At 44.2% G+C, this 27,087-nt stretch overlaps 1 protein-coding gene and 1 long non-coding RNA gene across 2 annotated transcripts in view; one reads left to right on the forward strand and one right to left on the reverse strand.

The window, feature by feature from the left end:
* WWOX (WW domain containing oxidoreductase) overlaps positions 1-27,087 on the forward strand; it is a 1,135,448-nt gene that overhangs the window by 665,720 nt on the left and 442,641 nt on the right. The window lies entirely within an intron of this gene.
* LOC116555355 lies at positions 22,808-22,998 on the reverse strand. Its single transcript, XR_004270495.1, has 2 exons — positions 22,915-22,998; positions 22,808-22,846 (listed from the first exon to the last, which is right to left on the reverse strand). It is a non-coding gene; the product is annotated as an uncharacterized LOC116555355 (long non-coding RNA).

The following is a 27,087-nucleotide window of genomic DNA, read 5'->3' on the forward strand; positions in this document are numbered from 1 at the left end:
GTGTCTCCACTAATAAGATCACAAGGTCAAATGTTAATGCTGTTTTTAGATCTTTGAGAACTCTCCAGTTTGGTTTTCACAGGAACAAGGTTACAGAGAAAAGAGAAGAGTGCTGTTTGAAGCAGTTGAAACCAGACCTACTTCCAAAATGAACTGGACTCAGAAGGGAATAGTATAGTACATATAAAAGACAGACAGATTTATTTTATGTTTTGAACAACATAGCTGAAATTAATTCGAATAAAATATGAGATAAATAAACCGGGAACCTTTATGAATTATTTCTGACATCTAGCATTAAATTTAGCTGGGTTTCCTGGGAGTCAACAGCAAAGAGTTTTCAACCAAGAAAGGCAGCATAGGTGTATACTAACACATGTCGGTCCTGGAACATAAATCTGAAAATTTATTATATATTATATATGTTTATATGCATATGTTTGTATATAAATATACATATAAACACCCAAACTCATTATAAAAAGACAAGGTGACATAATAATTTAAAATAGTTTACTAAAAATATTAAAACATTCTTCTATCAGTCATACATGCCTTATATTTATGTAGATACAAAAATAGAGTGTGATATTAAACAGTAAGTTTAGAAAGCCATTTTTGCAGAGTTAAAAAATATATAGGTCCAGTTCCTTACCAGCATTTAGACATATTTTGATGAGAGAAGGAAAGAAGAAGGAAGGAGAGAGGGAAGGAAGGAGGGAAAGAAAGAGAAAGAGAATGGAAATTCTCGAAAGAAAAAGAAAGAAAGGAAGGAGGGAGGGAAGGTAAGAAAGAAATTAATTCACATTTTAGAGTAAGACTGTAGGCAGAGTGGTCGCCCAAGTGAAAATGAATAACCAATTGTGACTTGCTTCTGGTCCCTCCACAGGGAAGTGGACTGCCATGATATTTCTAAAGATAATTAGCATTTTTCTTTAAAGAAGGAGGAGGAGGAGAGAGAAGACATAGAATCCACTCAGGGAAGTGAACATAAATTCTGACCTTGATTATTTAAAACAAATAAAGACCAAATTTTACCGATCAGCTGCCTCAATCCCTAAAAGAAATATCTCTTGCACAATGTCTGCTTTTGAGTGATTCACTTGGACACATAATACCTTTAAGTAGTTGAGTGACTTGAAATCTTGGTAAACGTTCTTTAGTATTTTGTCTGCAAGTGTTAAAGACTATCAGGTTAAAATGAGAGTTTTACTCTTTCTTTTCTTTTTCTTTTTTTTTTTTTTTTTTTGTGGATGGAGTCTCACTCTCTTGCCCAGGCTGGAATACGTTTCGATCTTAGCTCACTGCTGCCTCTGCCTCAGCCCCCTTTCTAGCTGGGATTACGAGCACATGCTAACATGCCTGGCTATTTTTTTTTTAATTTTTAGTAGAAAAGGGGTTTTGCCCTGTTGGCCAGTCTAGTCTCGAACTCCTGGCCTCGGTGATCCCTCTGCCTCGGCTTCCCAAAGTGCTGAGATTAGAGGCGTGAGTCACCACACTCAGCCAAGAATATCATTTTAATATGATTTAGCTAACACATTCCACAGATTTTTAAACTCACTTTCAAATCTTGATAAAATTCTATGAGATAAACATTTGTCTTGGGTTTTCCCATGATAGTGGTTTAGCATTTATGGAGCCCTGCTGTGTGCTAAAGACTTTATATGCACTATCTTCCTTAATCTTCACCACAACGTTATGAAATAAGTGGTATCCAATAAATTTAATCAGATAATTACTTAAATGACCTGGCAAGCCACCCTACCTAGCTGGCCAGGAATCCCGAGGGTTAGGCTTCCTGATGCAAATCTGTCGTGGTCCCAGCGTGGCCTGGTGCCAGCAGCAGCAACTGCACACTCCAGCTTAAATATCAAGGGGTAATTTTGGGCCCTTTGGCTGGCTGATCCTTCCAGGATGGAGGCAATGATTTCAAGAATGTCCTAGATAGGCAGCTCTCATTTCGTTGTCCAGATACAAAGACAATGAGGAAGAAGAGAATTGGGGTTGGGAGGACCAGTCACCCCTGTGTCTCAAGATACTTCTCAGTTTTCTTTATCACAGCAAGTGTTACTGCAGAGTTTCACTGCATCATATCCTTGTTGAATAAAAGTTGGCTGGGTGCAGTGGCTCATGCCTGTAATCCCATCACTTGGGAGGCCAAGGCAGGTGGATTTCTTGAGCTCGGGAGTTTGAGACCAGGCTGGTTAGCATCCTGAAACCCCATCTCTACAAAATATAAACACAAATTAGCTGGGCATTGTGATGTTTGCCTGTAGTCTCAGCTACTCAGGAGGCCGAGATGGGAGGATTGCTTGAGTCTGGGAGGTCAAGGCTGCCATGAGCCAAGATCACACCACTGCACTCAATCCTGGGTGACAGAGCAAGACCCTATCTCAAAAAAAAAAAAAAGATAAAACTTAAGCCTAGAATTGAAGAGACTATTCCAAGGTCGCATGGCTTTTAAGTGGCAGAAACAGGGGAATTCTGTCTAACACAGTCCAATTTATCCATCTCAAGAAGAGAGGTATGCCCAAGAGGATGATGATTAAATTATCATTAATGTGAACTCTTGTAATTGCTCTCATCACTTTCTTTAAGCTTATCTCATAGGGCACTGCTAAGTATTATTAGATTGTGATTATAAATGGATTCAGCCAGGCATTGTACTTTTGCTCCGTGGCAGCTCTTTCTCTAGAGAACTCGGTCTCTGGAGATGCCATCTTCTGTGTCTTCACTCACTGGGGATGCACCGATGGAAGCGTTACTTCTCTTCTTGACATTCTTGCTTCCTTCTTCTGTAACGGCAACTGGTGGATGCTCAGTGAGTTTTCGGGAAGAAGGCATTCAGGCTGATTTCAAACAACCTAAGGTCAATGTGCAGGTTAGTAAGTACCTGTGTCTTATCATTGAGCTGGTGAATGAATGAATGACTAGGTCATTATGAATTTCTAGACCAGGGTTTTGGAGAAGTTGGCATCAGATTTGAAAGCCAGTGTTCTCTTAGCACCTACCACGTTCTTTTCCTTGCCTTCCTAGATTTCCTCCTCTTACAGTTGTTGTTTTTTTCTCTCAAAACAAATGATATTTATTAAAGAAAAATTCCTTTTCTCGTATACCAACCAGTTGCAGCCTTTGGATGTTTTAATTATATAAAAAAGCATGGAAACTGGGGATTTTAATTAACAAGCCAGCCTTGACACAAATAAATGCACTGCTTTGGTTATGCAGTGCTTTTATTTGGTTTTCCTGAAATACAAAAAAAGACATCTTCTCCTTCATCACCAGAGTTGCTGAGTTTGACTAGTGTGGATGAGATGACCTCTGAGGCCTCTCCTTATAGATCTGAGCAGTTGAGCCTGGCCTGGGAGCTGTAGTGACTCAGCCCATGGGTGATAACTCAATCACAGTCTGTGCTGTGTCCTGCACTGTCCGCTGTCTGCAGGGGTGGCACTGCCGTGCCCAGGGAAGATAATGCTGTCCACCAACAGCCAACCATTTATGCTATTAAAGAATACACAGGAGTTGAACAATGAGAACACATGGACACAGGGAGGGGAACATCACACACCAGGGCCTGTTCGGGGGTGGGAGTCAAGGGGAGGGAGAGCATTAGGACAAACAGCTAATGCATGCCGGGCTTAAAACTTAGATGACAGGTTGATAGGTGTAGCAAACCACCATGGCACATGTATACCTATGTAACAAACCTGCACGTTCTGCACATGTATCCCAGAACTGAAAGTAAAAAGAAAAAAAAAGATTTTACCAAAAAGAATACACCAGAAAAAGGAGACCCCCACCTTGAAGGATTTAATTCTAGGATTTGGAGAACATCTTACACGTTTGGAGAAGGTAATAGAGAACGCAGTGTGTGGCCCAGGGCTCTGGGTCTGGGTAAAGCAGGCCTTGTTGCCGTTCCCTTGGACTATGATCTTATATGTTGGGGTGGTGGAGCCTTGACATATTGATTGATTTAAGGCTGCATGATGATGGGGAAAGAGCAAAGATGTCCTTCAGTCAGTATCCACTGGAGTGCTTGTAGCCTGTTGTTACAACATCAAATAATTCTACATCGTTTAGTAAATAGCCCTGCCCAGAGCCTTTCAAGTGCCCCATCCCCACTGGGATTCATGGGTGATTCATCACCTGGAGGACTATTACCTGCCTTGGTTGGGGGAGAGGAAGCCTCAGGACCCTGCAGCAGGGACATATGACAAATACCATTCAGATTGGTCAGTGCCAGCTATTAAATATGCTGAGTATTATTCCTGAAAAGGGGCACGGGCGATAATTATCCAAACATACCTGTTTCCTGTCCCACTTTCACCACTTAATAGCTTTGAGTCTACAAGTGGCCACCCCAGGTTTTTCTCCTCCTCTGTGTACCAATCATATCAATAATTACTGTAACTTCATAGGGATTGTTTTCAGGATTAAATGATGAGACGAACACACACCGAGCAAACAGTTTTCTGGCACATCAGAGGCCTGGAATAAATGGTGGTTATTTAACTGCATGACAAAGTGTCTTTGAGAGAAGGCCTCGTGCATGAACTCGGAGGCATGAGAAGGCTCCGAACTCACCCCATTTTCAGCCTTTTATCTGAAAAAGGGAAGAATGATGGAAAGGAAGAGAGAGTACATACAGTAGGAACAGGGATCCTGGAGACTTGAATTTCTAGTGTGCCTTGCTCTGGCTAAAAGGGATCTTTTACACGTGCGCTTTTTCTCCCTCTCCGGCTGGCCCTATTGCTTGAAGTGGCAAAAGTAGATGTCATGTTTGCAGACAGTTTTGTTCATTCTCAAAACTGGGTTTATCTAATGTGGATTTGAAACAAACAAACAAAAAAATCAATAAAATGAGCAGCTTTGGGAGCCAGAGTGAAGGCAGTTGAAAAAGTACAGAACTCCAGAGGACTGTTAAGCATTATTCAGAAGGCTCTGAAGCTGCCTCAGTCTGGGATTCTAAAAAAAATATTCATTAAACAGTAGTTTACCTTACATATGAGGAGATGGACTTCAGCCAAAACAGACTGAAAAACACAAGAGAAAATTGGGGAGAAGGAATTATTTTTAGTTTCTGAGAATGCTTTATTAACATTCCTGTGAGACTTTCATCGGTTATTGACCCTTTGTACTGATTGGGTAAATTTTAGTATTTTTACACTTCTTAGTTTCACCCTGTTTGTTCATTCATTCTTCCATAAAACTACAGTTAAGCAACTACTTTAAGGTTGTGGACAAAGAATCAAACATAAGCTGGGAAGGTGGCTCTGGTTAATTCTCCATTCTTGGTAGCCATGTCTTGCTGTAGTCTTCCTCTGACACTGAATACTATTGACCTGTGTAATTGACAGGATATTGCAAACATCAGAGTATGTGACTTAGAAAGCAAGGCCATAAAAGATGTTGAGGCTTCTGCTTTACTTGTGTGGATCACACACTCTAGGAAAAGCCCGCTGCCATGTTGGGAGGATAATCAAGTGTCCTCATGCAGAAGAACTGAGTCTCCTGCCAACAGCCATGCGAGTGAACCACCTTTGAAGTTGATTCTGCAGCCCGAGTTAAGCCTTCAGGTATCTGTAGCCTGTGCTGCAATCTTGACTTATTTGAGACCCTTATCCAGAATCACCAAGCTAGACCGATCCCAAGTTTCTGACCCATGGAAGTTCTTGTATGAGATAATAAACATTTATTATTATTTCAACCCACTTGGTTTTGGGATAATTTATTACACAACAATGGATGACTAGTACAATTGGAAAAATTAATCTTTAGCTGCCCACTGAGAGTCTAAACGATTGACTATTCAGCACTAGGTAAGGAAACAAGTTAATTGTTACTTTCTTACCACCTACCGGAGCACTGCACCATAACTACCATTTAGAGGGAGCTGTGCTCTGTTGCTTCTGTACCTCTTGCCTCCTCAGTTTGTGGTGTGATGTGTTTGCCTGACAAATACCATTTGGGACCCTGGCTGCTCAAGCTTGTTGACACTGCTAAATTTAACAGGTAGTTGGAGTTTAACCATTTAACCCAGTTAATTCTTCTAAAAGTGCCATGTTAAAGTAGGTGGTGTATTTTGAAAGACATATATAAATACAGTTTTATTTATTTATATAAATATATTTTCCTATAAATCATCTTTCTAGTTTACACACAGCCATCTTCCTGCTATGTCCTTATATGGCAGAGGGAGAGATCATCTTTCTTTTTTCTTTTCTTGAGATGGAATCTTGCTCTGTCGCCAGGCTGGAGTGCAGTGGTGTGATCTTGGCTCACTGTAACCTCCACCTCCCAGGTTCAAGCAATTCTCCTGTCTCAGCCTTCTGGGTAGCTGGGACTACAGGCATGTGCTATAATACCCAACTAATTTTTGTATTTTTAGTAGAGACGGGGTTTCACCCTGCTGACCAGGTTAGTCTTTATCTCCTAAACTTGTAACCCTCCCGCCTCGGCGTCCCAAAGTGTTGGGATTACAGGTGGGAGCAACTGTGCCCTGCCGAGATCATCTTTCTTTTTTTTTTTTTTTTTTTTTCCTCCGAGGCGGGGTTTACCATTTTTCCCAGGCTGGAGTGCAATGGCGCGATCTCGGCTCACCGCAACCTCCGCCTCCTGGGTTCAGGCAATTCTCCTGCCTCAGCCTCCTGAGTAGCTGGGATTACAGGCACACGCCACCATGCCCAGCTAATGTTTTGTATTTTTAGTAGAGATGGGGTTTCACCATGTTGACCAGGATGGTCTCGATCTCTTAACCTCGTGATCCACCCGTCTCGGCCTCCCAAAGTGCTGGGATTACAGGCTTGAGCCACTTTCTTAAGCCTCTTCTAGTGAGGCCACCAGTCTCATTCATGAAGACTCCACCCTCATGACTTAATCACCTCCCAAAGGCTCCACCTCCTAATCCTATCACCTTGGAGATTAGTGTTTCAAAATACGAGTTTGGAGGGACATATTGATTCCATCGCACTGACATTCTGTCAAATCAGTCAGGATGCTCTTACAAGATATGTATTTATATATATCTTTCTGAAATACACCACCTACTTCCCTGCCTTCCCGAACAGAGTGCATTCTGCAGCCTTGATGATTCTGAATTGTCCTTACTGTGAGGCCTGAAGGTAGCTGTGAAGACAGAAGGTGCTAGCTAGAGGCATGGTTAGCACATACCCTGTGGATGACAAGTGTGCACAACAGTCCCTGCAGCCGCCCTGGGAACATTTTGTATGATGACATCTGTGTTGCCAAAAGAAAGCAGAGGTAACTTCATGACCATCAGTCCTGTGTGGAGACTGACTTAGTTCCGGCTGCTGTTAACAAAAGTACCGCAGACTGGGTGACTTAAATAGCAAATACTTATTTTTCACAATTCTACAGGCTAGAAGTCTGAGATCAGACAGCCAGTCCATAGGGAAGCTCTTGGTGAGGGCTCTTCCTGGTTTACAGACAGCCACCTTCCTGCTATGTCCTTCGATGGAAGACGGAGAGATTATCTCTCTTAAGCCTTTTCTTACAAGGGCACTAATCCCATTCGTGAAGCCTCCACCCTCATGACCTAATTTCGTCCCACAGGCTCCACCTCCTGATACTATCACCTTGGAGGTAAGGGTATCAAAACATGAGTTTGCGGGGGCGGGGGGGACACATTGATTCCACCACACTGACCTTCTGTCAGGTGAGTCAAGATGCTCTTTTTCAAACTTCAGTCTTTCCCCACCCTCTCAATGTGCCCCTGTTATTATTGAATTAATATTTAAAATATTGAAGATTTAATTAACGTTGAAATTTTTCTTTAAATCATTTCAAACATCCATTAACTTTGTTTTAAAAGGAAACGTTCTATTTCCTTCATAAAGGGAAGATCAATATGATTTGCCAAATATAGATGAAGATAAACCTATATACAGTGGAAATAGAACTATATTAATTCCGAGTAGCCATTATTACCAGAGAATACTCTAAGACCAATATCTGTGCTCTCTGCAGGCAAATGGAAGATTATCCACTTGCACAAAACCAAAGCAAGATCTTTTCCAGTTAGATTAATTGGGCAAGACAAAAGGAATAGTAACTATCTTCCTGAAATTATTTAATGCAGGGCCCAGGAGCCACCTCAATCATCTGCAGATTGGTTGGGCATGTTTATTCCCTCAGATTAGAAGCAGGCTTTCCCCAAGTGAGTTTCCCTTTGTAATGCCACTATCCTGTATTTGTCAATACGATTCTAAGCACTACCTCTGCATGGCAGAACCTATCAACTGTGGGTGGTTTCCCCTTAGCTTGTCCTTCCCGTTCTGCAGGATGGCGGTTGAGAGCCCTGGCTTTGGTTCCGATCCTATCCCCTTTTCTCCCTGTGTGATTCTTGATTGACCTCTCAGAGCCCATTGGTAAATGGAGATAAAAATATATACTCACTGGGTTGGTGAGAAGGTCACGGGCAGTGATGTATATAAGACATTGGCATTTGCTATAATGAGGGTGTATCTCAATTGCCACATTTGTATCACTAACTGTTTGAAGATTTTGTGCTCAGGATTTGGAAGAGAATCTTCTTCCCAAGCCAGCATTTTCTTTTGAGTAAAAAGAAAGGAAAAAAAAAAAACCTTCACAGACAAAACCCAGGGCATATTTTAGGTGTGTTTAATCCCAAGTTCCTGATGTCTTGCAGGAACCTGGAAATTGCCATTCTATTTTTGTAGATTAATATGTTTCCACTTTTGATTTAAGATGTTACAGATTGTATTTGGTTGCCAACTGGGGATTCCTGGCTGATCTGTGCAATTTTTTTCAGTGTGGTCATGTGTGATGCTTGGTAGTGACTAAGGGAAGATTACATGGAGAAGTGTTAGAACAGGTTAATCAACTGGGAACCCATTTCACCTGAATGCCAAGATGTCTTGAAGGCAGGCATTGGCAGGGAAATAACAGGGTGCCATGCTTGGTGAGAAATGAATTCCTAAGTGTGCTCTGACTGCCATAAAGAGCCAGGCAGAGCACAGAAAATATTCTTCTGTTTCTTTTTCGATTCTTCCCTGTCTCTGTTCTTCTCTCACTGCTCCTGAAGGTAGAGCCTGTTGTGTTAAACTAAGCCAGTGAGGATTTTGGTGCTATCTGCCCTTCAAGCCTCTTGACTTACAGTGTCATCCAGGAGCAGTGGGTGAGCCTGCGAATGTTTCAGGCACAAACCCACATTCTCATTGAATCCTTACAAGTAGCCCCCTAATGAATTCTCATTCTGTGGATGAGAAATGGAAACCCAGGGTTGGGAAGCTGTGTGCCTACAAGTATCTATTTGGAAGAAGCAGGGCTGGAATTTGAATGGGAGACTGTATGCTCCCTGCAGTGGGTTCCTATGGCTGCTGTAACAACTTAACACACATGCAGAGGCTTAAGACACTACAGATGTGTTCTCTTATAGTTCTGAAGGTTTCACTCCAGAGTGAGTTTTACGGAGTGAAAATCAAAATGTTGGCAGGTCTGGTTTCTCCTGTAGTCTTTAGGGGAGAATCCATTTCAAGCATCTTCCAGTTTCTAGAGGCTCCTGGTGTTTTTCAGCTCATGGCCATAGCACTCCAATCTCTGTTTTCACCGTCACTTCTTTTTATTGTGACTCTGGCCCTCTTGCTTCCCCCTTACAATAACCCTTTTAATTGCATTAATCCCACGAGGCTAATCCCGGATGTATTCGTCAGTTTTCACACTGCTGATAAAGATATACCCAAGATTGGGTAATTTATAAAGAAAAACAGATTTAATGGACTCAACAGTTCCACATGGTTGGGGAGGCCTCACAATCATGGTGGAAGGCAAAAGGCACGTCTCACATGGCAGCAGGCAAGAGAGAGTGGGAGCCACGTGAAGGCGTTTCACCTTATAAAACCATCAGATCTCATGAGACTGACTCACTACCACGAGAACAGTATGGGATAAATCACTCCTGTGATTCAATTATCTCCCACCAGGGTCCCCCCAACAATGTGTGGGAATGACAGGAGCCACAATTCAAGGTAAGATTTGGATGCAGACACAGCCAAACCCAGTCACAGGATAATTCACCATATCGAGATCCTTAATCACATTTGCAGTTGATTTTATTATGCAAGCTGACATATTCATAGGTGGGATTAGAGGACTTAGACACCTTTGCAAGGAACATTATTGGGCCCAACATACTCCTCAGGCTCATGCATATTCCCAGTCACATAGTCAGGAGAGGATGCCCACAATGCACTGGGGCTTTTGCATCTGTGTCTCCCTGCCAAGAACAGGTACTTGTCCTTGTCTCTGGAGCTCACAGCCAAGTCCGAGAGTTAGCATCGGATGGCTTCCCTCAAGCTCCTAGTTTCAGGGAACAAGTCTGCAGTGGGACATGAGACTCTTGGAGGCAGGATACCTCTCCTGCTTGGAGAGCATTACAGGCTGCATTAGTCTGTTTTCACGCTGCTGGTAAAGACATACCCAAGACTGTGCAATTTACAAAAGAGGTTTAATAAACTCACAGTTCCACATGGCTAGGGAGGCCTCACAATCATAATGGAAGGGGAAAGGCACATCTTACATGGTGGCAGACAAGAGAAGAAAGCTTGTGCAGGGAACTCCCCTTTATAAAACCATCAGATCTCCTGAGAGTTATTTACTATGACGAGCATAGCACAGGAGAGACTCACTCTGTACTTCAGTTATCTCCCAGCAGGCCCCTCCTATAACATGTGGGAATTACGGGAGCTACGATTCAAGATGCGATTTGGGTGGGGACACAGCCAAACCGTATCACAGGCTAACGACAGAGTGCAGTGGTTTCTTGTTTTGTTCTTATGGCAACTATTGCGTTTCCTTTTTCTTCCAAAAGTGGTTAATGGGCTCGTGTTTCCTGGACTGGGTTGGTAGTAGACCATAAGCACAACAGTTCAGAAAGAGCAGCCTCCATGAAGTTGGATGTGTTTGTCTTTATTAATCTGTTTGGATTTTCTTGGCCCATATGCCCACAAATTTTAAAGACACGATGGGTTTTCAGGGAGAACTCTTTAGCATTTACATTTTCATTTGGTCTTGTTTACTTGTTCAATGCCCTCTCGGCTCCCAGACCAGCAAATACACCATTGTCATGGGGAGAAATTTGTGTTGGCTGAAATCTGTGGTTGACCTGTCGCTTTTTTCTCTAGTCAGCTACCCTGATAGTTTCCCTGTGGTTTGCGGTGGGGTCACAGTTCTTGACCTCAGTACCCTCGCTGGTCTAGAGGAGACTGGTTTGTTGGGAACGTCTGACACATTTGGGTTCTTTGTGACATCTGGACCACCCGGTTGAGTCTCACAAGAAACGTCGATTGCCTCCTTGGCTTTTGAAGCTCTCATTTGTGGCACTACAAGGTCATCTTCAAAATCCCACATTCTTTTTTGGATTTAGGTATTAACCCCTTGGTGTGAGGAGAAAGATAATTGTCAACACATTTAGGTGAGAAATCATGCAATAAAGCCGATCCAACATAGACTAACTTAAAAATAGTTCATTCGTGCTAACTTAGTTCATTCGTGCTAACTTAGTTCATTCGTGCTTTATCTTCGTGTGTGTGTGTGTGTGTGTGTGTGTGTGTGTGTGTGTGTGTGTGTGTAAGGGGATCAATTATATACATAAGACAAAAGACCCCCTAGGAAATGTTTGAGAAACTACACAATGAAGATGAATCAACAAGTAAATATGAAGAAAATTTCTTAGATTGAAAAAAATATTCCTCCTGTTTGGTGTGAACTCTGTGCTGACCCACTGAGGGTCTCTGATTTAATTGCTTCCAGTAATCCTGTGAGATATGTGTAATCGTTCCCATTGTATGGATTAAGAAATGAAGGCCAAAAGTGGTGAATTGATTTGACCACAATCACAGACCCAGGAGCTTCCTCAGCCCAGAACCTACAATCAGCCCTGTCTTAAGACCGTGTCCTTTCATCCCCCTGCTTGCTACTCAAAGCCTGGTCCATGAACCAGCAGCTTCTGTATCTGCTAGGAGCTTGCTGGAGATGCAGAATCTCTGGCCTGACTGACCCCAGGCCTGCTGATTTCAAATTTTAACCAAAGTATCTTGGTGACTCCTGGGCAGTTTAGAAGGGGAACTGCTCACTGCCCCCACCTCCCGCTGAGTTAAATAGACATGAAGTGAGCCTTCCCTGTGTGCTCAGCCTGTGGTAAAGCTGCAAGGACAGTAAGACCCAGCCCCTGTAATGCAAAACCCAGAGCATAGGGCAGCACACTGCTGTCATGAGTCGAGGTAACACAGCACTAACAGTGGCCACAGGCTGCTCAAGGGCACAGAGGAGGGGTGCTGCCCAGGGAGAATGCCTGTTGGAGCTTATTCCTAAGCTAAGTTGGAGACCGGAATCCACTGTGGCTGAGAACAGCGGCTCTGAATTTGCACTGTTGGTTTCAAGTCCAAATTCTACTACATCCCAGCTGTGTGTTATGGGGCAAGTGACTTAATCTCTCTGGCCTCAGCTTCTACATCTGTAATATGGGGAATCATAATAGCACCTACTTGTTACACATATTAAATGCAGCCATACTGTGAACGACTCACAGTGGTTAATACCCAGCTCAGTAAATGTTAGTGATTACTGAAGGCTGAGAACAGAACAACAAACAGCAATAGCAACAGAAGACTGGCAAAGGTTTTCCTGGCAGTGGGGACCAGATGAGCAGTAGCTATGCAAGTGCAGAGGTGTAACTGATACAACTCTGGGACTTACCCTGGAATAGTCTTATTGCAATAAACCAGGTATTTCCTGAGCACCTACTCTGTGCCAGAGCACTATTCTAGGCTCCGGAGATAAGAAGCTGAAATATTGACAGCATCACAGTCAAGAGCCAGAAAACTATTGTTCAAGCAATTGGCATATGACATGATTCCTGTTTATTACAAAGCAATACATTTCCTTCTATGTACTGTTTTACCTGCGTCCTGCCAATTTCGGTATGTTGTGTTTTCATTCTCATTAATTCAAAATATGTTCCAGTTTCCCATGTGATTTCCTCTTTGACCCTCACGTGTTTATTTTAGCATTTACTTGTTTCTGTTCATCCAGTATTCATGGAATACCTGCTCTGCACAGCCTGTGTGCACAGGCTGGGTTTGGAAGCCATGCTGCTAAGTTTTGATTCCTGGCTTTCCATCATTACCTGTGATAACCTTGGACAAGTTGCTTGTGGCTCTCCAAGCCTCTGTTTCCTTGTCTGGAAAATGGGTGCAATTCTAGCACCAGCTTCCTAAGGCTGTGATGTACCAGGCAGTGGCCTGGTCACATCTTCTGACCTCAAGGAATTTATAGTCCAAAGAGGCATTGACTCTTTGGGGGAGAGAGAGTTTTGGGGAGAGAGAAACACAAACGCAACTTTTTACATAGAGTATGAAACTCTGATCCAAATCTCTCAAACTCAGGCTCTTTGATTCCTAAGGCAATTTTTCCTACTGAGTTGCTGTCATTGAAGCAAAATCTGTTCTGGTCACCATTGTATGCCCAGCGTAGCACAGTGCCCTGAACATATTAGATACCCGTTACATACTTGTTCCACACAGTTGTTTTTTGGTATTCATGCATTTTGTCTCAATTCCATTTGATTCCTCTTTTCACACACGTGATGCTGACTTCACTTCTCCGACATTCACTTAAGACCTTGCTGAAGCATAATTGTTAGCATCATGGAGTTGGCTCTTCTCTTTCTAATTGCCCTGCAGAGGTTTTGGGGAGTCTGTATGCGATCGTGTAGACCCCAGCACCCCAAGACCCTCTTCTTTTTCCTTTGTGACCCTTGAGTTGGAGAAGTCCCTCTTGCTCACGGCCTCCCATCCATTATGGGCTGGGATACATGTTGGGCCTCTGCCCAGATCGTGCTTGGAGTGGCACCAGCTGGGTAGGATATGTGAAATATTTGCTCTGAGAGATCCAGAAGTGTTGATCTGAGTAGGATCAGCTGGTGCTCCAGGATAAAAATCGTGTCACCCTCTTTGCTGCAGAGACTCTGTGTTTCTCCTGTACTCAGCAGTTTACGGGGTGCCATATTGTTTTCAGTCTTCCTGCTCTACCCTCTTTTGAAATGCAGTTAAACAGCTCTGTCTTCCTGCCAGAAAGAATTTCTCCGTGGGGAGGAGACTGCCACCCAGTCCAGCGAGCGTTGCCTTCCGGTCAGCACTGCAGAACCTGATAAGTCCTAATACCCTGTGAGCTTGATGCAGGAGGCCTCCTCCTCCAGGCCCACTTGGAGGCACTCTGTTCTCTTGTTGGACGGGAAATTATTACGGTAGGGAGGGGCCTCTTCTGGGAATGGGTTTGTAAGATCAAGTTTTCATCCAAACCAGTGACCTGTTTGTTTAGAAACTATGTCCTCTTCTTTCTGCCTCTTGTGCTGACATTTCTTCTGTGGCCCTCATCTGCTTCGCTCACGTGTGCAGTGCACAGGCTGAGTTTGGAAGCCATGCTGCTAAGTTTTGATTCCTAGCTTTCCAGCGTTGCCTATGATAACCTTGGACAAGTGTCTTGTGGCTGTCTAAGCCTCAGTTTCCTCTTCTGCAAAATGGGTGCACTTCTAGTACCTGCTTCCTAAGGCTGTGAAGATTCAATGTGGTAATGTCTGGAAAGTTTGTAACACAGTGTCTGGAATGTGCTAAACAGCTCACCTTGGCCTCATCTCATTTGCTGTTGTTGCTCACAGCAAAGGTTTACTGAGTTTACTACAGATCTAACAGTTGCTCTTTTTTAAAAGAATGTTTAAATATGCAAGAGTTGAATTGTCTGCATTGTGCCTTTAGGGTATACACACCTGCCTGCAATATTCCCTGAGCTCTCAGAAAACTTAAGATATGGTTAAGGGATGCAGGAAGGAACAGGACAAGAACCCAAATCCCTACCCAACAGGATAGAGGAGAGGAAGTCTCAGAATCTCAGAAACGAGTGCCTGGAGAGGATGGATGGCAGCTGTGCAGGGAGTGGTGGGTGATGGGCCTTGAAGGACGCTGCAGATCACAGTGCCAGGCGGGATTTGGGATGGGACATGTGGGAACAAAGGCAACCCTGGCAAAGGATCCAGCATGAGCAAAGGCGGAAAGGCCAGGAAGTGTCAGGAACCAGAAGATCCCAGTAGAGGATCGGCTTAGGAACAATGCTGAGACCTTCTGGTTGAGGGCTTTGAACACCAGGGTCAGGGCTGCGCTCTGACTTCAGGAAGCAGATAAGAGGCCCTGAAATGTCTCTGGGAAAATTTGGGACCAGATGCGGTGGGGCTCATACCTGTAATCCCATAACTTTGGGGGGCCGAGGCGGGTGGATCACCTGAGGTTAGGAGTTTGAGACCAGCCTGGCCAACATGGTGAAAACCCACCTCTACTAAAAATAGAAAAATTAGCTGCGCATGGTGGTGGGTGCCTGTAATTCCAGCTACTCAGAGGTCGAGGCAGGAGAATTGCTTGAATCCAGGAGGCAGAGGTTGCAGTGAGCCGAAATTGCGCCACTGCACTCCAGCTTGGGCAACAGAGTGAAACTCAGTCTCAGAAAAAAAAAAATTGGATCACAGCAAAGGTGAGCTTCAGCATGTTCACTCTGGCAATTGTGCAAAGGAGGGACTGGCGTGGAGAGAAAACAGGCTAAAATCACAACCTCTGTCAGAGAACTCTGCCCCCTATTTCTGTCCTGCCCTGGGAATAGAAAGGACGGCGTGGGTGGAGAGGCATTGAGGAGGTAGAAATTGACCTGGCTTGCATGCCCAGTGTTGTGAGGAGTGAGGGTGATCAGGGGTTCCAGTGATTGGAAGTATGACCAGATCCAGGAAACCCAGTTGGAGAGACCCAGGTCTGCACAGAAAAGGTTCACGGAGCTCAGGCACACAGATGCCGTGAGCATTTCCAAAGGAGTGGCATAGGAAATGAACGCTTTATGATCAGAGGGGTGGTCACACGTACTGTCCCCTGGTAGCTTGTGGGATGGGTGCTGTCTGGATCAGATTTCATGTGCCAGGGGCAGGAGATTAGACAATCTACATGCCTTGACCTTTTCTGGGCTATTCAAAAAAGGATTCCACTGGGTAAACTTGAATCACCTAGCACTGGCAGAAAGCCCTGCTCTTCTTTGTTGCTCCTGGGTATCATTAACCTTATTAAAACTGCAGAGGAGGCCAGGCATGGTAGCGTGCCTGTAATCTCAGCACTTTGGGAGGCCAAAGTCAGGGAATTGTTTGAGGCCAGGAGTTCAAAACTAGCCTGGGCAACACAGGAAGACCCCATGTCTTTAAAAAAATTATCCCTGTGTGGTGTCTCGTGTGTGTCATCCCAGCTATTCAGGAGGCTGAGGCAGGAGGATTGCTTGAGCGCAGGAGGTTGAGGCTGCAGTGAGCTGTGATTGTGCCACTGTACTCCAGCCTGGGCGACAGAGGAAGAACTTGTGTCCTTGTCTCTGTATGTATATATATATATATATATATATATATACACACATACACACAGAGGGCTTGCGAGTTAGCTGTCTCCAAATTTTTTAAGACAAGGAATTCAGTTAATGAAGTTTGTTAGACTTGCTTGAAAAATGGGCCTGAACGGGTCCAGAACAAGGGCTGATCAAGCTGTTCTGTAGACTTCAATGCTCAGGTTCTGTGACCTTTACTTTTTAAATTTTGGCAAAATGTATACAACTTGGTATTTGTCATTTTAATTTGTAAGTGTAAAATTCATAGTCACTAAGTCTGTTCACAGTGTTGTATCACCGTTACTTATACCTAAAACATTTTCATCGTATCCACTAAAAAATGGCTGCTCTTCCTCTCTTCCCCGGGTTTGTGGTCCCCGGTAACCCCTACCTTACTTTCTGCATCTATGAAATGGCTATTTTAGGTCCGTCAGGTAAGTGGAGTCACAACCTTTGTCTTTGTATGTGTGTCCGCCTTATTTTATTTAGCATAATGTTTTCAAGGCCAATCCATATTGTAGCATATACAGGTATTGATCGACTTACGACCTATGCAACTTACGACAATTCGACTTTACGACCACAATCGCTAGCCACGACTGCTCCGCGTCTGGCAGCGCAAACGTTGCCCAGCTGGGCGCACGACAGTGTGGACCAGCTTCCGGCAGCACTACCATCTCCGCGTGCACCATTTCAACTGTTATCCCAGACTCGGTACAGCAATTTGTGTTTTGTGTCTTGGATATTTTTCACCAAACCCCTCCCAATAAACTTCTTCTACATTTCGAAGCAATGGACCCAAACATCGAACGATTTGCAAGGATTGAACGGATGGCACACGATGTGTTTCGTCCGTATCGTGAAATTTATGAAGAAAAAAAGAAACATGCAATTCAGACAAAGCTCACCATGTTTATGAAAAAACCAACTCCGGTAACCCCAACTGCTGCCTCAGATGACGACAACGATCTGCGGCCAAGCACCAGCGGCAAATAAAATGTTTCGTACATGTTTATATATTTTGATATGTTTTGCAACTGGGAAAATGTTTCCTATGGTATTTTTTACACCTGTATTTTGTATTTTTGTATGCACCTGTATTTTGTAATTTTGTATGTTTTGCAAATATTAAACCAGTTGTACTCATAATGCAGTGTTTTACTTAAACCTGACGAATGTAAAAATAAGAAACAAAATGGTGTAGAGATGATACAAATGGCATAAAATGAACAAAGAAAATTGTGATATATAACAATAATGAAAGAAAATTATGATAAAATATGACTTAAAGATTTTTATAACATCACTTCACAGTACTGTACATATAGCCTACTCAACTTACAACCAAATCGTGTTACGACCGGTCTGTCGGAACCAATCGTGGTCATAAGTCGAGCACTAGCTGTATCAAAATTTCTTTCTTTCTTCCTCTCCTTACTTCCTCTCCCCCTCCTCTTCCCTCCCCTCCCCTCATTGGCTTTTGACAGGGGGTCTCTCTGTCACCCAGGCTGGAATGCAGTGGCACAATAATGGCTCCCTGTAGCCTTGACTTCCTGGGCTTCAGCGATCCTCCCAGTTCAGCCTCCTAAGTAGCTAGAGATGCATGCTGCCATGCCTGGCTATTTGTATTTTGCTGTGTATGTTTTTGGATTTTTAGTAGAGACAGGGTTTTGCCATGATGCCCAGGCTGTTGTTGAGCTCCTGTGCTCTGGTGACCCACCCGCCCGGGCTTCCCAAAGTGCTCAGATTACTACACCACCACACCTGGTGCAAAATTTCTTTCTTACAGCTGAGTAATATTTCTGTGTGAGGTGTCTCTGTGTGTGTGCGCGCATGTGTATGAATAATAGTCCTATGAACATGTTACAAATATCTATTCAAATCTCTGCTTTCAGTTCTTTTGGATATAGACCTAGGAGTGAAATTGCTAGGTCATTTTGTAGCTGTATGCTTAACCTTTTGAGAAACTGTCAAATCGCCTTGATTTTACATTCACACCAGCAGTGGACGAGGATTCCGGTTTCTCCACATTCTACCCAATACTTATTTTACTTAAAAAAAAAAAAATAGCCATCTGAGGCTGGGCATGGTGGTTCACGCCTGTAATCCCAGCACTTTGGAAGGCCGAGGTGGGTGGATCACAAGGTCCAGAGATCGAGACCATCCTGGCCAGCATGGTGAAATCCTATCTCTACTAAAAACACAAAGACACACACACACAAATTAGCTGAGCATGGTGGCAGGTGCCTGTAATCCCAGCTACTCAGGAGGCAGAGACAGGAGAATCGCTTGAACCCAGGAGGTGGAGGTTGCAGTGAGCCGAGATTGTGCCACTGCACTCCAGCCTGGGGAACAAAGAGTGAAACTCTATCTCAAAAAAATAGGCAAACAAACAGCCATGAGAATAGGTGTGACGTGTTCTGTCTCTGTAATTTTTATTCACATTTCCCCAACGAAGACGTTAAGCATACCTTCTCATGCCTACTGGCCATTTGTGTGTCTCCTTTGGAGAAAGTCACAACCATTTATGATACTCAGATGTCTTTTTTGGTTCTATTTTTGCCTTCTTTTGGCTAATGATTATCTTCCAGCACATGAGTTTTGACTGTGCTCATGTCTTCTAGTACTGTTTAGAATGTGAGGTAAAAAGAAAACAATAATTGAAAGGCAGTTGTTATTTACATTGAGGAGGTTGGTATTACATACCCTGTACCCTTTCATTAGCTGTATTATATTCTTGTAATGTGTTTTACTGGAAAATTGTAGAATTTGAGATTTTGTCACTTTTTTGCGGGGGTTGGGGTGGTCATTTAAAAGCAAAGAAATACGGCCAGTATGATTCCAAAGCAACTAAGCACAGTAGAAAAAAATTGAAAGAGAGTACAATTTCAAGCAAGCCAAAAAGTGATCGATGAGTTTAAAAAAAAAAAAAAAAATCCCAGCTGGGTGCAGTGGCTCACACCTGAAATTGCAGTGCTTTGGGAAGCCAAGGTGGGCAGATCATCTGAGGTCAGGAGTTCAAGAGCAGCCTGGCCAACATGGTGAAACCCCATCCCTAAATACAAAAATTAGCCAGGTGTGGTGGCGCACACCTGTAATCCCAGCTACTCAGGAGGCTGAGACAGGAGAATCACTTTAACTTGGGAGGTGGAGGTTGCAGTGGATGGAGACTGTGCCACTGTACTCCAGCCTGAACGACAGAGTGAGACTTTATCTCAAAAAAAAAAAAAAATCCTTTAGAGCTTCTTAATTTCCAAATAGTTTCCTTTATAATTTGTAGAGGTTGTGAAATTAACTCTGTAGATTGGAGTGTAGTTTGTCACTCTAATTGCCAAGCATTTTAATTATCAGGAGTGTTTTATGCTTTTGTGAAATGCTCATTTCACAGCTTGCTGGTGGGTCTTTTGGTAGAATGAGAAAGTGAATATTCACACCAGAAATGAGGTACTGACCCTGAAGGGCTTTCCAATCAAAGAGAAAGGAGAGTGGGACCTGCCACGGCCGTTGTTTGTAAGCAGGAAACTGTCGCTGAGTCACGGTGTAGGTGAGGCAGACGGTTTCCATTCTGTTTTGATCATCAGACTAAAAACAAGCACCAGAAGTTTTGGTTCAGAGATGCTTTCCTTTTTCAGCCTCTGTTCATTTTGTTGTTATTTTTCTTCAAGAGAGTCATGGGGCGGGAAGTGCAGGGGCCACAAGGCCGTCTTTTTAAGGCTCTGGCATGTTATAGTGAGGTATTTTGGTATTCCAAATAATCGGTGGAAGGGTGGAAAGGTTAAATGGAAATCATGTAAGGGCTGCAAAGAGATTCATGGGTGAGTGTTTCATGAGTGCTTACTACATACCAGGTGCTGTTACAGCCTGTGTAATGCTACCTGTCCCTCCATCCATTCATCCATCCATCCTTTCTCTTTTTCACAAAGTGGCTTCCTCGGTCCCCTGCTTCCCCTCCTTCCTTCCTATCCAGTGCTTATAACACGTCAAGCATATGTTGTAGCCGCTGGGGACATTGTGGTAAACAAAGCAAAGTCCTCGCTTGCATTCTGTGACAGATGGAGATAAAATGGGTAATTAACAAATATAACCCCTCCCACCCACCTCCCACGTTTATTTATTTAGTTAGTTAGTTAGTTCTACCATATCTGTTACTCCATCAGTCAGGATCCAGTTAGGAGACAGGAACTAAATAATTTTAACAGGGAATATTTAGTATTAAGAATTGTTAGCTACCACAGGGTATCGGCGGTCAAAGGGTAAAGGATCAGGCAGAGCGCAGTGGCTTACGCCTGTCAGTAATCCCGGCACTTTGGGAGCCCAAGGTGGAGGGATGGCTTGAGTCCAGGAGTTCGAGGTCAGCTTGGGCAACGTAGGGAGGCCCTGTCTCTCCAAGAAAATAAAATAAAGTGAAAAGTAGCTGGGTGAGAATGATGGAGGTTGTGGGGTCGGGGTCTCAGCTACTTGGCAGGCTGAGGCAGGAGGATTTGTTGAGCCCAGGAGGCTAAGGCTGCAGTGAGCTATAATCTCACCTCCATACCACAGCCTGGGTGACAGAGTGAGACCCTGTCTCTAAACAGTAAGTGAAATAAATAAAAAGGAGTAGCCTGCGCATGATGGCTCACGCCTCTAATCCCAGCACTTTGGGAGTCCAAGGCGGGACCGTCACTTGAGGTCAGGAGTTTGAGACCAACTTGGCCAACACTGGTGAAACCCTGTCTCTACTAAAAACACAAAATTTAGCCAGGCGTGGTGGCCTGTAGTTTCACCTACTTGGGAGACTGAGGCAGGGGAATCGCTTGAACGCAGGAGACGGAGGTGGCAGTGAGCTATACTCCTGGCTGGATGACAGAGCAAAAAAAAAAAAAAAAAAAAAAAAAAAAAAAAAGGTAAGCTTGAAGGAATCTAGAAATACAGATCTGGACCGGTCCATGGCCCATTGGATGGCAGAAAGGTTCTCGCTAAAACCCGCATGAAGGTGGGACTCCCTGGGAAGCCCCTCTTTGGGGTGCCAGGGAAGGAAGTCCATGGGAGGTGTTTCCCATGGAAATCTCGGAAATCAGCCTGCAGGGTGGAGTGCAGGGAACCTGCCCCACTCTGGGGTGCGGAGTGAGCCGCCCACAGGGAGATGCCCTTCTGGAAGCATCGCCCCAGAACCCGACTGCGCCAGTGTCCTTGCAGCGCCCTCTACTGGCGAAGCTGAACATGACACACTCTCGCAAAGGGGAAACTCTCCTTGGTCCCAAGCAAAGCGATGCTAGCTGGTCTTGGTGCTGAGACGTCATCTGAGGACGTTTGGCACAGATGCTAATCAGGGCTATGGGAAAATAAGCAGTGAGGAGCATAGGAAGTATTAGGTGTGCTGTTTGATACAGCTTGTACGAGGAAGACTTCTCGGAAAAGGTGACATTTGGAGCAGAGACATGAAGGAAGGGATGTTGGAGGCAGACCATTCTAGGCAGAAGGAACTGCACGTGCAAAGGTCCTGAGGTCAGAGCCAGCGTGGCGTGCAAGGAAGCTAGCTGCAACACAGTGGGTGTAGATGAAGGAAAGAGAATTAGCTTTTGGCCAGAGTATACATGCTAAGAGATGGAGAACTGACCAGAGCAGACTCGTCCTTTAAAAGGATCACTCTGGCTGCTGTGTTGAGTAGATTGGCAGGGGACAGGTGGTGACGACTGAAACAGGGGTTCCAGTTAGGAAGCTCCCACAGTGATCCAACCCCAAGCTTCCGCTGAGGTTGAAAACATGCACATCCAACCTAAATACATGTTCAAAGGTGGTTATTATTAAGGTGATGAAACAGTTTTGAAAATTGAAGTGGTAGCTGACCAACATCATGGGTGTTATTAATTCTACAGAATTGTATCCTTAAAAATGCTTAAAATGAGCTGTGTGCAGTGACTCACGCCTGTAATCCCAGTACTTTGGGAAGCTGAGACGGGTGGATCACTTGAGGTCAGGAGTTCGAGACCAGCCTAGCCAACATGGTAAAACCGATCTCTACTAAAAATAGAAAAATTGGCCAGGCGTGGCAGCATGCACCTGTAATCGCAGCTACTTGGGAGGCTGAGGCAGGAGAATCACTTGAGCCTAGGAGGCGGAGGTTGCAATGAGCTGAGATCGTGCTACTGCACTCCAGCCTGGGTGAAAGAGTGAGACTCCATTTCAAAAAAAAAAAAAAAAAAAAATTTAAAGTGACAAATTTTATGTTGTATATATTTTTACCAAAATTAAATCATTTTTTAAAAAGAATAGTACAAAAATGATATTTCCTTCTCATTGCATCTTACCAAGGGATTATGAGTGTACATGTATGTTCTTACTGGAAATGCGAATTGGATGTGTGATTCCTTATTTTTTAACTTTTATTTTGGGTTCAGGCGTACATGGGCAGGTTTGTTATATAGGTAACCTCATGTAGGTGTGTTGTATAGGTAACCTCATGTAGGTATGTTGTATAGGTAACCTCATATAGGTAACCTCATGTCACAAGGGTTTGTTAAACAGATTGTTTCATCACCCAGGTACTAAGCCTATACCCAATGGTTATTTTTCTGAACCTTACTTTCCTCTCATCCTCCACCCTCAGACAGGCCCTGGTGTCTGTTGTTCCTTTCTTTGTGTCCCTGAGTTCTCATTGTTTAGCTTCCACTTATAAGTAAGAACATGCAGTATTTGATTTTCTCCTTCTGCGTTAGTTTGCTAAGGATAATGGCTTCCGGCTCCATCCATGTTCTTGCAAAAGGTATGATCACATTCTTTTTTATGGCTGCATAGTATTCCATTGTGTATATGGACCTTTTTTTTTTTTAAATCTAATCTGTCATTGGTGGACATTGAGGTTGATTCCAATAGGCATGTAATTCTTACTGAAAATGTCCATCTTGATCACTTGGCTCATGTGACGTCTTCTGGGTTCTCCACTGTGGGGTTATCCTTCCCTTTGTAGATAACAAATACTTTGGAATAAGTTAAATAGACAAACAAAAAAGTGGGAATTGTTATTACCAGCATGGCTACTACTAGCTAATTCCAGGCTCCAAGATTCTGGGGCATAGGCATAGTTTTAGCTCATTCCACAGGAGGGGAACAGAGGCCCAAAGAAATAAGGTAACTTGGCCAGACACAGTGGCTCACACGTGTAATCTCAGTGCTGTGCGGGGCTTGGGCAGGAGGATTGCCTGAGCTCAGGAGTTTGAGACCAGCCTGGACAACATAACATGGCTGTGTCTCTACTAAAAATCAAAATCAAAAAAATTAACTGGGTGCAGTGGTACATGCCTCTAGTCCCAATTACTCTGTAGGGAGAGGCGGGAGGATTGCTTGTGTCCAGAAGGTTGAGGCTTCAGAGGGCTATCATTAAGCCACTACACTCCAGCCTGGGCATCAGACAGAGACCTTGTCTTGAAAGAAAGAAAAGGGGGGTGGGGAGAGAGAGAGAGAGAGAAAAGAAATTAGGTAACTTGCTCACTCTCTAGTGAGTGGCTAGATTGTAAGTGTCATGAGGGCAGGGGCCTTTGATGATTTTGTTAGTATCCTAAGCTTCTAGAACAGTGCCTACACATTTTTTGGACACTTAGCATATACTTGTTCTATTAATAAAATGGAGCCTGAGTGTGGGTTTTCTGACTCCACCCCCCGTGTTCCTTCCAATACAACTTCTGACTCTGGCTCCTGGACTGTCCCTATCCCTAAGATTTCAGGGATGTTCTGCTGTTTCCTAGCATGGAATGGACCATCCCCCGGCCCACCCGTGCCTAAGTCATGGCTGCAGACAGCAGACATTTGGCTCTCCTCGGGTCCTTCCTCCCACATTTGAAACAATGGGGCAGCAGGGTACTTTGTCCGTCGTGTTAGCTGAAGTTGGATGATGCTCTGTTGATGGGAAAACGCTGTTACTATTCTTAGACTAGTGGGGCTCTCACTTATTCACAGCTCGGCACTCGTGGGCGGAATGAGAAGTTATAATAGAGTGCAGGTGCTTCTCATTGGTTTCCGCTACTCACTGGATAGTGTTTATTAAAAAGGAAATCACAGTGGTGTGTCTGGAGTTGAAGTCTGAACAAATAACCCAAAACGAGGAGTCCCTGGAAGGTGGGCAGGAGGCGACAAACAGAGAAAAGCAAAAACAAGTTTGAGCTAATTGGGATCAGGCGGTCCTTTGCATGTGAATTCTGAACAGAGAGCTTGGCTGCAAAACCATGATTGTCTTCAACCTTTGCTGGCATCATTTGCCTACTTTTATGGGAGATCCAGAATTGGAATTTAACACAGTTTCCCCAGGCCCTTCAAGGAATTTGAAAATATGACTCTAGAAGCATGTGGTTGAAATGAGATTCTTTCAGAATATTTCAAGATGCACATGGATATGTTGGCATCCACACACACATCGACTTAATTTTTTCCTGTCCCTTGAAAGAAGCCCTTCCAGGTCCTTCTGAAAGAAGGGCTGGAGATTTTAGTTAAACAATAGTTTTGAATGATGACGGATGTTGGAATCCATGTTGGTGTGTGTCATGTTGGTTCTTCGGGCAGTTCCTTGAAAGACCCGTTTGTGTGTGTGTGTGTACACGCACGCCTGTACATGTCCACGAGGGCGCACACGTGTGCACACACACATGTGCACATAAAAAAGCAAAAGGCAATTCCTGGTACATGGCATTGTTCTGGACTGAGTAGTCCCAGGAGACACTGTGCTTCCTATCACATGCACATTCAGCAAATCCATCTCCTCATTGAGCAGATATTTACCGCAGATGACTAAGGCAAATGGAACATCACTCTTCTCTGTAGCATTCATGGACAGCGTGGGGTCCCCTGTGGCTGATATACGGCATGTGCTGGAAGAAGAGATGCAGGTAGAACTAGAAAGGTAGGTAAACTGGGCAGATGGCAAGAGACATCGCAGCCCTCACTCCTGAGGTTCGGGAGCCATCTCAGGCTTGGAGGAAGAAGGGTGATGCAGTCACCAACTCACTCCATCACATGGGACTGTATTTTTAGAAGTATCTGTTTCCTGAAATACCTTAGTTCCTTTTGCCTCCTTGGCTCCTCTCCTCTCTTCTGCCTGTTCATTGAACTGAGAAATTATCAGGACTATATTCAGCCCTTGCCAATAATATCACAAAACCAAAATATCTTGTGGGTCTGAAATGCATGAGTGTTTTGACTGTTCACAGCAACGCCTTTGAGAATCGCAGTGTGTCATCCTCTGTCCACCCCGCACCATGTAGTTTGGGGCAGGTTTTCGATGAGTAAAACTGGGCCTGACTTTTACCCTAAAGTGATGTTCTTTTGTGGCTCGTCTGCTCCAGGAACTGAGATACTCAGACTCATTCCTCATCTCTTGTTGAAACAGAGAAGTCACTGCAGCACCCTCGAGGGGGAGGGTGGGGTGTCAAGGGAGAATATGGAATTTGAAACTGCTCAGCTCATCTACAACCTTGGAGGGCATGGCGTTTAACCCCCGCCTCTCCCCGTGACTCCACCCTGCTCCAATGAGGGTGAAAATGTCTTTCTTACAGATTGGACTTAGTGAGATGGTACAAGCACTGCTACATATAGGGGGTAGGTGTCCATTAAATCGAGGGTGTTATTATAATAATCATTAGCTTCATTACCCTAGTGATTTCATTTATCTTTTAGCCAATGGAGCGCCGGCGTTTGATTGACTATTTTTTTTTTTTTTTTTTTTTGAGATGGAGTTTCGCCCTTGTTACCTAGGCTGGAGTGCAATGGCACGATCTCGGCTCACCGCAACCTCCGCCTCCTGGGTTCAGGCAATTCTCCTGCCTCAGCCTCCTGAGTAGCTGGGATTATAGGCATGCGCCACCATGCCCAGCTAATTTTTTGTGTTTTTAGTAGAGACGTGGTTTCACCGTGTTGACCAGGATGGTCTCCATCTCTTGACCTCGTGATCCACCCGCCTTGGCCTCCCAAAGTGCTGGGATTACAGGCTTGAGCCACCGCGCCCGGCCTGATTGACTACTTTCTACCGAATCCATGAGTGGATGTGATGCTCCCTTTTACCCTTGCTTATTGGACATTGGTCAATAGTATATCATGAGCGTCTGCAAGGGCTGGAATCCTTCAAAGACAAGGTCAGTCAGTGGCCATCACTACTCTGAACGTGAGACCATGTGATGACTGGCACTTGTGAGTTTCCTCGTGTATTTTTCTCTGTAGGGTGCAGCTGTGTGTTCTTAAACCTACAGGAGTTTAACACCACGGCTAGTTCAGAAACCCTTAATCCCACTTCCAAACTTACAAGATACTGGGAAGTAGAAGGGAGAGAAGGAATGCACAGCTTGGGTGAAAGAAATGATTCTGCACTCTCAGAGGACGTTTTCCAGGCCTTCCCTAGAAACTACTTTTGTGTCTAAGGACTGCAGGTGAGCAGCAGCACAGGCTACATTGGCTTGGCTCTTACTGGGCAGTAGGCACAGTGGTTGGGATGGGACCTTGGTATCTCAGGCAAGGCCTCCCTGCCTGGAGTCCAGCCTCTGACGCTTGATTACTGTGTTACTTGGGTCAACTCTGATCTCCTGTTGCTCAGTTTTCTCATCTGTAAAATGGGGATTCCGGTGGTTATTATGAGAATTAAATATGACAATACATAAATAGGTCCTGGAAAGTAGTGTTTAGGAAAGCTTG

This window comes from Sapajus apella, unplaced genomic scaffold (genome assembly GCF_009761245.1).
Source record: "Sapajus apella isolate SASKATOON/1434 unplaced genomic scaffold, GSC_monkey_1.0 scaffold15, whole genome shotgun sequence".
Taxonomy (NCBI): Eukaryota; Metazoa; Chordata; class Mammalia; order Primates; family Cebidae; genus Sapajus; species Sapajus apella.